Below are 11,378 nucleotides of genomic sequence, written 5' to 3'. Positions count from 1 at the left end.
ATTAACATCGAGTCAAAAGGCATTAAGGTATCCCGTGGGGCTCTCATTTTGATGAAAGGTAGAAAGGTTTACAGTCTTTATATTCTACAAGGATCAACGGTGACTAGTGAAACAACATGTCCCTCGTCTGTTAAGGAGTCAAAGTCAACTCATTTGAAGCAGAGGCAACTTGGTCATAGGAAGGAAAAAAATATTCTGAATAAGAGAAGTTCCCTTTTAAATGCAGGTTTTGGAAAAACAGAGCACTGCATTCATGGAAAGAAGACCCTAGTCAGTTTTGATTTGGCAGTGCACAAGTCCAAGACTAGAAGCCTTCCGATTTCAAAGTTCAAGCACAGCTTGGACTTAGTAAATTTCCAACAAAGTTTGAAATAGGCCCGTGGCAGGCTTTGACAAATATGGCATTGTGAAAATATCAGTCAAGGTGGAGATTTGTGAAGTGTGCCTCGCATTTTTGGTGGAAACAGAGTTTACGTTTGACGAGGAAGAAGCATCATCCTAACGATGCGACCACCAACGTCATGACAAGAAGATTTGCCACGTCCTGGCAACGCAATGAAGGCCAATCAAGATGTAGTCATAGGTTTTTCTTTGAGGGCGACAAGATATAGTCGCATATCAGTTTTGGTGAGAGTTTCGTGGAAATTATGGAGAGTATTTTATACCTTTTTTGTGAGTGGTGTATGAGATTTAGGGTTTGGGTATTGGTTTTCTCTTTAAGACTTTAAGTTTTGTATTCGGGGTTTTGGGTAATGTACAAGTTTTACATATAATTTATTTTCTCCATATTGTATCCTCATTTGTTTACTCATTTAGTGAAAAATCAATACCTCCTTTGCTCGTGGTTTTTATCCTTTTTGAAGGGTTTTCCAAGTAAAATATTTGTGTTTGTTCTTCTGCACTTTTACTATCTCGTTGTTTATACAGGTCTATCTCAAATTGTAATTAATGGATATCATTATTAAATCAATATGTTCGAAAAATATAAGTGTACATAGTTAAAAATATTACATTTAGGGTACCAGATCCAACAAATTAATTTAAAGCACTTTAATGAGGCTTTAAATTTTTTATTAAAAGTTAAAAGAAATGTTAAAAGGGGGACCTTCATACTCAAAGAAAAGAAGATTTTAGATGTTTTGACATTTGCCTTGCATGGAATTCCAATGGACCAACCCTTACCCGCTTAGTTTAGTTAATAGCAATCCAATAGTGGCGAGGTCTCCCTTTAATAAAGATTTTGGCCCACAATTGGTTTTTCCTTTTCTTATTTTCCTCTTTACGTGAACTTATATATCTCTCATGTTATGTATTTAAAATTCTTAATATATGATTAATATTAAATGATGATTGTGTTGATATTGAATTTAATTTTTTTAGATAAGTATTATCATTTCATTTAGAAAAATGAACATTTATTATTATTTAATTGAATTTAAATGTTATTTTGATGTTGAAGTTACTATGTTTATATTTATGCTTTTCCTGGTTAATATATTAGTCAAATAATAGATACAATATAATAGGGGTGAGCAAAACTCGATTCGATTCGAAAAAATCGAAAAAAAATTTGAATTTCGAGTTAAACGAATCGAGTTATTCAAGTTAATCGAGTTATTCGAATCAACTCGAATTTTTTTTTCGAATTTCGAGTTCGAATCGAGTTGAGTTTTCGAATTCGAATAACTCGAATAATTCGAATAATTCGAATATTAAACTATAATATTTTACATTTTTACCCTAAACTCCCAAACCCTTTTACTTTTCCCTCAAAACTTTTACTCCTTCCCACTTTTCCCCCAAAACTTTTACTTCCCTCCCCTCCCAACCCCCAATCTACCCAAAATCCATTTCTCACCAAAATTTTACTCTTCCATTTAACTTTTCTCAAAATTTTACTCCAAAAAACCCTCAAAACATTTTATTTTCCCTCACAATTTTTACTTCCTCCCACTTTTCCCCTAAAACTTTTATTCCCTTCTCATCCCACCTCTCATCTCCTCCAATTTTTTTTAATATTTTCCCTCCAAAATTTTACTCCCCCCTATTTACTTTCCCTCAAACTTTTATTCCCCAAAATTTTTTATTTTCCCCCTAAACTTTTACTTCTCACCCTTTACTCTCAAATAAAAAATCAAAATTATCCAAAAAAAATCACTAAACATAAATAGTAATAATTTTATTTATATCTACTATTTATATTATTAAATTAAATTTCACATTTTATATTATTTATATTATTGAATTGTTTAGTCATTTGAATATTTATACTAAAATTGAATTATTAATTATGCCATAAAATATTCGTGTTAAAATTTTATATTGGTATCAATTTCACATTTTATTTTTAAAATAACTTTTATTAAAAAAACATATTTTTACATTTAATTTATTATTTAATTCCAAAATACATAGTGACAAGAATCTAAAGATAATTGAAACAACTAAGCAAGCAAATAAGTTAATCAATATATAAAAAATTAATAAATAAATTATGAGGTGATGAAAGTTAATAAAAAAATTGATTAAGGTGGACAAATTTTACTACGATGGGTGACAATAGTTATAAGGACTCAAAATTATTTTTTAAAATTTAACTCAAACAAATATATTCGATTCGATTCGATTCGAATTCCATCTCACTCAACTCGATTCGAGAAAACTTCAAATAAAGTTAGGATGATAAAATGAGATTCGAAAACTCGATTAACTTGAAAATTTTTGATTCGATTCGATCGAATGCTCACCCCTACAATATAACATTATATTTTAGAATTTATTCATAAATTTAAAATTAAAATTAGCATAAAATTTTTTATTAACATTTTGATTAATTGATTTAAATTTTATTTTTTTAAATCTATATTGAATTTTAATTAAAGTTTTGAAAAAATAAAATAATTATATTAATTTTTGTAATTAATAATAGAAGAATAAATATTATTTATTTGGTGTTAATTTATATAGCTCATAATACAAACTTTCATGTAATTTTTACATAAAAATTTCACTTAAAAATTGAATATCTAAATCAGTAACAATAATTGTTTCCCCTTTTTGTATTATAAACTTTGGATCATAGTTTTCCTAATTTTCAAATATTGTAAAGTTTGTACAAAATTTAACAAATAAATATATCATATTGTAATAAATATATATAATCAATCCGTGCATTGCATGAGATAAAAAAAAACTAATATATCTAATATAACAAGGTACACAAACCCATCTTGAGACAAGTAGGCATCTCCCTTTTTTTTCTATAGTTTTTTAAAAATAATTTATTGAATTAATAATTATAATTTTTAAAATTTATTATATATCTTCCTAACCAAATTACCCTTTCAAAATTTTTAATTTTAAAATATATTTATCTTTATATTTTGACATATGTAAATTTTCCTATTAAAATTTTAATTTTAATTTTAATTTTTTAAATTACTCTTATGCTTTTTTTAGATAAATACTCCTTTCGCAGTTATTTTTTTATTTTTTCTTATAATTTTTATATATTAAATTGGAAATTTGATTAAATTTCAATTCACCATTTTTTTTTCTATTTACACAGTTAGTTTTTACTTTTTCATACATGTATTTAGACAAGAGGGAAAATCCTAAAAAGAAAAAGTTCAAATTAAAAAAAAAACAGAAAGATAAAAGAGAATTATTAAAATTTAAATGTCAATTATTTATCTTTAAAAATTTGTTTTTGAATAATTATTTAAAATCAAATATTTTAGTTTTCCTTAGATATATTTTGAGGGTTTTTTTTTTCTGAAAAATGATTTAGGTAATTTAAAAGCAAACAGATTATTGAAAGAAACTGAAAAAATGATTAATTTTTGAACCTAAACTGTAAAATTAATTTATTTTATAACAATAATACTTTTTTATAAAAAATGAAAATATTTTAAAATTGATTTAAAATATTGATAATTATCACAATATATATTCATTTAAAATTGAGATTTTAAATGATAAATTTGAAATAAACATTGATTTTAGGTGATAAAATCTTATTTAAAACAGTGATAAAATTTAAAATAGATTTGAATTAAAAGTGATAAAATCAACTATAAATACCAATTAGAATACTGAACCGTAGAGACATTTAGGGCACGTTTGGTTCGTTATAATGGAATAGAGGCGTAATGGATTAGAGGCGTAATAGCAATTCAATTGTTTGGTTGAATGTAATGGAATAGAGGCGTAATAGCAATTCAATTATTTGGTTGAATGTAATGGAATAGAGGCGTAATAGTATTCTTGTGTTTGGTTGAATGGAATGAAGGTGTAATAGCATAAGGGAAAAAACTAAAATGAATAGAATACCCTTAGCAGAAATTTGTTGAGGTAAATGATTATTGTTATTGTTAGTAAATTTTAATAAGATTATTAATATAAATAATAAATAATTTAATCATATTTTAACATAATTATTATTAAATATATTTTAATTAAAATATATAATTTAATAAAATTCTTAATAATCAATATTCTTATATGAATTTACTAAAATCATAATATATGATACTATAAAATATATTTTAACATAATTATTATTAAATATAATTTAATAAAAATATATAATTTAATAAAATTCTTAATATTAAATATTCTTATATGAATTTTCTAAAATCATAATATATAATACTATATAATATAATTTAACATAATTATTATTAAATATAATTTAATAAAAATATATAATTTAATAAAATTCTTAATATTAAATATTCTTATATGAATTTAATAAAATCATAATATATAATACTATATAATATAATTTAAAATAATTATTATTAAATATAATTTAATAAAAATATATAATTTAATAAAATTCTTAATATTAAATATTCTTATATGAATTTAATAAAATCATAATATATAATACTATATAATATAGATTAATAATTTAGATACTTGCTAAGAAAACATGGATTAAACAAATGCAAGTATAGGCTTCTTCCCAAAAAAATTTCAATGAACAATCATATAGGCATAAAGCAACCATGGTAAACTATAAAAAAAAAGTTCTATCTGTTATCAAGTAGCAAATCTGTGTTTGTAACTACTAATATGTAAGTTCTGTATGCATATTCAAGAGAAACAACTAGTATACAAATCACTTACCATACAAAAGTTAAACTAGAAAGCAGTAAATAGAGTAACATTAAAGTGAACTTGAAACAACCAACACTGACTCATAAAACAGATTCTTAAGCCTTAGCAACAGCCTTCTAGTGACATTTATATGCAATCGCAAGCAATTGGCTTTGAGAAATGAAGTAGACTAGGGTCATTTCTCATTTACAAACATTATGGACAAACATTGCAAGTATTGACAGGTTTTCTATCCACACTTTATTTCATCAAAAACATTGCAAGTACTGCAAGTATCTCTTCATCAGTAGAGTACAAATTATCAAAATCTGACTCGAACTCTTCATCATCCACATCGTCTCGTGGTTGCACCTCCAATTCATCCATCAATTCATCATCGGTCTCCTCATGCTTCCCAGCCAACTTTCTCCGCAAAATGGCCTCAAGAACTGAAGGGAGTGCCTCTTCATCCCCTTCAAAGTACTTCTTGATTCGGGTTTTCAGCTTTGGCACCAAATAACTAACAAAGTTAAACAACATAACAAAAAAACAAACTATCATGATTTATCCAAACAAATATATACATATATCATGATTTAGTTTCCCTTCCTTTCTCAACAACCAAACAAAAAATTTCCAAATAAAAAAAAAGTAAATTCCAGCAAAGAAGAAGCACAGATTAAATCCTCAGACCCAGTTTAAGACTTTTTACCAGACTAACATGAACATAACAAACCAATCAAATAAAAATCAAACTTGTTCATTCACCTTGACTTTCCTTTCTCATCATCTAAACAAAAGCACAATAAACAAATTGCCAAAAAGAAACCCAAATCCAATATTTTTTAACCCATTTTTACCTTTATTACTCACATCCTCAACGGGCAAAGCTACATCCTCGACATGGGCTTATTCAGACTCGGGTGTAAGCAATGGAAATGGAAAAGCAGGCAACGTATGTTTAATTTTTTCTAAGATTTTTCATGTATTAGAGGATTTTCAGAAGATCATATCCTTATACACATTTCTGGATATACGTTGCATATGGGTGTTTGGTACAATTACTTTAAAGAAAAAATGAAATGTCAAAGTAACTCAGCTTAGCTGGTGACAAATAATTCCACTTACTCCTGTTCTTTGTAGATTCAGTCCTCCACTTGCAGCAATAAGTAAATAACCATTTGATGATTGCTCACTAATAGCATCTAGATATCATATTATCAATGTAAACGAAGAATCAGTAAACTTAAACATACGGGACGTGTGAAAACTTAAATAGACGGGACTGGTGAAATATAAATGAAAACACTATCCAATGGGTTCTTTTCTAAAAAGTGAAAACAGATGATACATGATATCTGGTAGTTTGAATCATTTTACAGAAAACTTAAGCTACAAAGAAAAATAAAGCTCCAGCAAATTGCTCAGACCAAGTTGATTTCATCTTATTCAACTCCTGGAAGAAACCATATAAAATTTAGTTTTAGCCTTCAAAGTTCTACACCAATAGCATCAGTTGACACATTATACACAGAGGCAAATTCAAAGTACTAAGAAAGAGCTAAACATTGTAGTAACCGATTAACTTTCTGATATATTAAGGACTCATCCATTTCAACATCACCAACTACACATATAAATAAGAGTACCATAGAGTCGCATTTGCAAGCTATGCTACTCGTACTCGAGTATGTTCAGTTTTTTAAGTTTTCTGAGACATTTTCAAACTCGTATCCGGTGATATACCAAAAAAGGGCCAGCCATGAATACTTCAGGAAAAGAAATAAAAGTTGCAAGTCTAGACACTGAAAAAAAGATCACATAGCTAAACAATAACATAATGTAATTTTGCTAACCTCAGAACCAAGCATTTTAGTGACTGTCAACAAAAGAATCTAAAGCTGCTGCCATCTTCTAAACTCACAAACTTAAAGAGATGCAGACAATTTGAAACTTCAAACAAAAGAAATGAGAACTTTGCATAACAAAGTAAAGAAACATAAACATCTAAAGTAACAATTTTGCACCAGTTAGCACTCTGCCATGAATTGATACAGAAAAACGAGTGTTGAATTACAAATATAAAACTACAAATCCTGTTAGGATTAAAAGTTCATTCTTATTCCAATTTTAAGTGAAGAATATCAAAATTTCCAAAAATAAACCAAATGCATTTAAAAATAAATAACTAAATACAACGTACCAGGAAATGTAGCACTTCAATGAAAGGTCCAATTCTAAGGCAAACATATAAGCCATGAGCTTGAACTTCTCTTATAAACCTTACTGTATCACGGCTTCCACTAAAATCGTACTGAAAAATTATTGAATTTTAAAGCTTGAATTGAATCAAAATTAACTTTTTTATGGGTGAGAATCTCGCTCAATAAGATTCCTTTGGTTCTTTTGAAATATATATTCCAATATCCAAATCATAAAACTTCAAATAAATGGAAAAAATATCTCAAGAAGTTTATAATAAAGGCTTCCTAAATTACCAAGCATCAAAAACCCAAAAAATTCTATCCTTCTCATTCACAGACCAAATAAAGAACTATGAAAACACACTAAAAGGGAAAAAAATCTTGAAAAGAAGAACACACCCACGAATGGTACGCCAGAGGATGTTAAAGGAGCAGGACACTGGATGGTAGCTTCCCACACCTGCATGCTTCCCTGATTCACACTAGAGTTGTAGATTCCTTGCAAATAAAAAGAGAATTTCATAGGAAATCTCAACATAATCACTGTAAAAATAAAATAAAATAAAATAAAAAAGTATTCTTGATCGTTTATGAACTAAAAATTGAGAAAAATAAACAAACACACAGATCTTTTTTGAAAAAAGAAAGAACCGTATTAAGTGATAGGAATCCTATCTTAATTTAGGTTGAAGATTCACCTTCTCCCTCTAGTTGATCGAGAAGCATGATCTAGGAAGACGATTGTATCTTCTTTATCGGTTTCCCATGGACATAACAGTAAACTTCCCCAGTTTCGCCGGTGGAGAGGAACGGAAAACGTGAGATGGAGGGTGCTTTCTGATCGGTGTTTGAAGTCCAGTTGTGACACCAAAGAGGGGTAAAAAAGAGAAGGAGAAGACGGCGATGAGAGTGGAGAAGAAAGTTAGAAGGAAGAAATAGAAGAAGGTGGATTTTGGGTAAAACAGAAGCGTTAATCGGGAGGGTAAAACAGGGACCAAAACTGAAGCAGGACCTAAACTGAAAGCAAGGAAGGGATTAGAAATCGGTAGATTTTGGGGATTACATCCGTAATGTAATAGACCCATATTAGGCCAATACATCGAACCAAACAATGTATTGAGTGGGCCCACGGAATAGGGGTGTAATGGCTATGCCAATACACCCAACCAAACATGGTGTCATTTTAGAGATTCTATATTTTGTGTGTTCTTTTTTCCTGGTAGAATAGTAGGTGGTGAATTTTTTCTCCAAAGGTTTTCGCTTATGTTTTAAAGTCGATATAAAATGTAAGACTGTTACGTTTTTTTTCTATATATTTTCAAAGACCAGGTGAATGAAATACATATGGGTTTCTTAATTGCAAGGAAACGTACAGAAACTTAATAGAACTTTTGACAAAATATTTGTATTCTTTCATATCGTTTAGTACATAATTTTAATTATTTTCATTATATTGCCACATTTATATTTTTTTATATTTTTATTCATTTACATAATTTTGTGTGTTGTGTATGACTCCTATTTCAGTCAAATTTAAGAAATAATCTTCCAGTTGAACTTTGGTTATTTGTTTCAATCAAATTTTGATTAGTCTAGATTATTTTATTATTATTTGACCTATGAATTTAACCTATAAATAGGCTCTTTTACAACTCTAGAAAAAATACCCATTAGAGATTAGAACTTATAACACTTTTGGAGAATTTTGTATTTATGTTTTGAGGATTCTTTTTTGGGGGGGTTTCAGGGTTTAGTTTTTATCTTTATCTTTGTACTCTTCGCTTTTTTTTCCATTATAGTAAAATTATCTTTGCCCGTGGTTTTTTATCCTCTTTGGAGGGGTTTCTCCACGTTAAATTTGTGTGTTGAATTTATCAATTTCTTCCGCTATTTTTACTTGTTCGTTGCCTAATCGGGTCAATCCCCAACAAGTGGTATTATAGCTAGTTCAATTTTCGTAGATCACCCCGTTCAGAGATGGCAACAACAAGGTTTGAAATTGAAAAGTTCTATGGTGTAACAAATTTCAATCTATGGCAAGTTCGGATGATGACAATTCTAGTTCAAACTGACCTGAAAAGGTTGTTACTAGGAAAAAATCTGAGAATCTAAATCAAACAGAATGGGAAGAGATTGATGAAAAGGCATTGTTTGCAATCCAGTTGTGTTTTGCGAATATGGTATTGTAAGAGGTATTGATGGAGAAGACCTTATCCGCCTTGTGGAAAATGTTAGAAACTCTTTATGCGACTAAGTCTTTGGCTAACCGTTTACTGTTGAAACAACGACTGCTTACGTTTTGCATGAACGAATGTGAGCTTCTTAGAGATAACATTAGTCAATTCATTACTCTTTTAAATTAAAAAATGTTGAGGTTCAGATTAACGATAAATATTAGGTTATGCTATTATTGTGCTCTTTAGCCCCCTTCATACAAGTCTTTCAGGGAGACCCTGATTTATGGTAGAGACAAACTCCCGTTCGAAGATGTGAAGGGTCATTTGTTGAGTAGAGACAAACTCGAAAATGAGTTTGGTTCGGATAGCAAGGCAGATAGGCAAGCTTCCGTTTTGGTAGCACCAAATAAGTAAGACAAAAGGTGTCGCTATTGTAAAAAGCTAGGTTGCGTCAAAGAAGATTATTATAAACTACGAAATAAAAGAGTTGCTTAGAGTAACGAGAAAGATGTAGCTGGTGCTAATTTGGTCGATAAAAGCAGTGATGATTTCTTGTTAGTTTCAATGAACGATAACTTCAAACTTACGTTCGAATGGATCCTAGATTCGAGATGTTCTTTCCACATGTGTCCCAATAGAGAATGGCTCTCCACATACAATTTGGTTGAAGGTGGAGTTGTATGCATGGGAAACAATTCATCCAGTAAGGTAATTGGTATTGGTACTATTAAAATTAGGATGCACGATGGGACGATTAGGACAATCTCAGATATCAGGTATGTACCTAATTTACGAAAGAATCTCATCTCCTTAAGTATTTTAGACTCAAAAGGATGCAGAATCAACATTGAGTCGAGCAGCATTAAAGCATCTCGTAGAGCTCTCGTTTTGTTAAAAGGTAAAATAACCGACAATCTTTATATTCTGGAAGGTTCTACTAGTGAAATCAGGCGTCCCTCATCTGTTACGGAGTCGAAGTCAACTCATTTGGAGCGAAGGCAACTTGGTCATAGAAGGGAAAAAGGTATGATCATTTTGTTGAAGAGAGGTTCTCTTTTGGATGAAGGTTTTGAAAAGTTGGGGCACTATGTTCGTGAAAATCAGACTCGGGTTAGTTTTGATTTGGCAATGTAGAAGTCAAATGCTAGAAGTCTTCCAGTTTCTAAGCACAGAATCGACTCAATTAATTCCCTGCATAGTTCAAGATAGGCCCGTAGAGGGCTTTGGAAAATATGGTGTTATAGAAATATAAGTCAAGGTGGAGATTTGTTGAGTATGACTCATATTTCAGTGAAATTTGAGAAATAATCTACTAGTTGAACTCTGTTTATTTGTTTCAATCAAATTTTGATTCTATATTATTTTATTATTATTTGGCCTATGAATTTAGCCCATAAATAGGCTTTTTTACAACCTTACAAAAAACACTCATTAGTGATTAGAACTCATAACACTTTTGGAGAATTTTGTGTTTACGATTTGAGGGTTCTTTGTTTTTTTGGGTTTTAGGGTTTAGTTTTTATCTCCATCTTTGTAATCTTCTTTTTTTTTGCCGTTATAGTAAAATTATCTTTGCCCGTGGTTTTTTATCCTCTTTGGAAGGGTCTTTCCACATTAAATTTGTATGTTTAATTTTTCAATTTCTTCTACTATTTTTACTTGTTCGTTGCTTAATAGGGTTGATCCCTAACATTGTGCAATGTGAATATTGATCTCAAAACATCAAAAAAACAAAATGATAAGCAAGACTAAAATTGAAGCTTCTTAATTCTTTACTTGCTATTTGAAATGGACAGTGGTGCAATTACTGTTAATGATGCTTGAAGGTCAACAAAGAAGGTTAAACATAAGATGGATGAATCAACGGATCTTGATGATCTCATGATGAATGAGA

Source organism: Gossypium hirsutum, chromosome D01 (genome assembly GCF_007990345.1).
Source record: "Gossypium hirsutum isolate 1008001.06 chromosome D01, Gossypium_hirsutum_v2.1, whole genome shotgun sequence".
In the NCBI taxonomy this organism is placed as follows: domain Eukaryota; kingdom Viridiplantae; phylum Streptophyta; class Magnoliopsida; order Malvales; family Malvaceae; genus Gossypium; species Gossypium hirsutum.
Note: the sequence above shows the minus strand (reverse complement) of the source record.